Source organism: Temnothorax longispinosus, unplaced genomic scaffold (assembly GCF_030848805.1).
Source record: "Temnothorax longispinosus isolate EJ_2023e unplaced genomic scaffold, Tlon_JGU_v1 HiC_scaffold_18, whole genome shotgun sequence".
NCBI classification, from domain to species: domain Eukaryota; kingdom Metazoa; phylum Arthropoda; class Insecta; order Hymenoptera; family Formicidae; genus Temnothorax; species Temnothorax longispinosus.
In genome coordinates, this window is record NW_027269992.1 from 449,740 (window position 1) to 451,526 (window position 1,787).

General features: G+C 35.4%; 1 pseudogene; it reads left to right on the top strand.

Annotated features, from left to right (window-relative positions):
• The first annotated feature begins 487 nt into the window (after window positions 1–487).
• Window positions 488–1,552, top strand: LOC139823784 (uncharacterized; annotated as a pseudogene).
• Window positions 1,553–1,787: the final 235 nt, after the last annotated feature.

A 1,787-nucleotide genomic window follows, 5' to 3' on the forward strand; every position in this document is an offset into this window, starting at 1 on the left:
TTGAGTTGTATGTCTCTTAAATGGATGTCATCCAAGATTATGCTTAATAATTCTGTGGACTCTAGTATGGCACACCTGTAGGTCATGTGCAACACTTCTCGTGCTTGTATGCGGATTAGCAATAACTGCTTCTCTTACAGCATCAATTGTTCTCTCATCTCGTTGGGCTACATGCCGTGGACGTGTTGGAGCGTGTAACATTCCATGTTGACAAGTTCTATTATATAGAACTTGAAAAAAACCGTGCCCCGGGTGTCGCTTATCAGGAAAACGTTCGGCATAGAGGGCTGCGGCTTGTCTTTGATTTTTATGGCATTCGCCATAAATAAGCAACATATTTACTAATTCTTCGTTACTGTAGCGAATACGCTCCATTATCAGACACATCAGAAACGTGACTGTTTGCAAACTGTTGCCTAGCAAAAGTTATTGATACCGATTGTATACACGCATACAAGCACGCATACAAGCACGAGAAGTGTTGCACATGACCTACAGGTGTGCCATACTAGAGTCCACAGAATTATTAAGCATAATCTTGGATGGCATCCATTTAAGAGGCATACAACTCAAAGATTATTTCCTCAAGATTTGCGTCGCCGAGAAGCTTTTTGTGATTGGCTCTCAGAACAAGTAAGAGCAAGATATATTACTAATTGGTGGCTATCGGTTCTTACCACAATTGAGAATAAACAACAATTTTTTTATAAAATATTTTAAAAATCAAATTTTTATTTTTGTCAGCTTTGAGAATCATTAAAGAATTGTAATATTAAAGATATCGATTTATCGTAGGACAATTGCCACAAGTTTATAATTTAACAATTTTCTTGCCATTTTGATTTCAAATATCTACAAAATCGTAGCAATCAAATTTGTACTTTTGTACCAGGTTGACATAAACAACATCGCCAATGATCAATTCTTGAGGAGAATTCTCTGGACAGATGAATGCACTTTCCGCAGTGATGGGCGCATAAACAGACATAATGAACATCATTTTGCGGAGGAAAATCCTCATTGCCGAAAAGAAACACACATCCAGGGCCAATTCCATATTAATGTCTGGATGGGAATTTTAGATAATCAAGTTATCGGGCCGTATTTCTTTCCGGAAAATATTAATGTCACAGCAGAAGTTTATTCCGCTTTCCTGGAGGAAATACTACCTAATTTATTAGAAGATGTTCCATTGGCTGTATTACCAAATATTATCTTTCAACAAGATGGCCATCCTGCTCATACATCGCTTCTCGCTCGTAATATATTACATCAAAGATTTCCTAACAGATGGATAGGCATCCATAGCACTCTGCATGAATGGCCCCCACGCTCTCCTGACCTAACACCTATGGACTTTTTTGTATAGGGTTACATACAAGATCAGGTTTATGAGACACTGCCACCTTGTAGAAACGAGTTTATACAAAAAATAGAAGCAGCCTGTCAAGAAATTACACCCGTAATGTTATCGAAAATGCGAGAAAGCATAATGCGGAGAATTGCGTTATGGGCGGAAGAAAATGTCAGTTATTTTGAACACCTTCTATAATCTTCTGTAAAAATAATACAAATACGATAATTATATTAATGTTATATCAATAAAGTTATTATATAAATATTAATAAAATTATTGACTATCTCTAATATTAATAATATCGAAAATTTTTTAATATTAATAAAGTTATCGAGTTATCTTATTATACTTAATATATTTATGAAATATAGATAGCGGGCTAAATAAAAGCAAGGCGTGATTGGTGGTGCGCGAATATTATAATAATTAA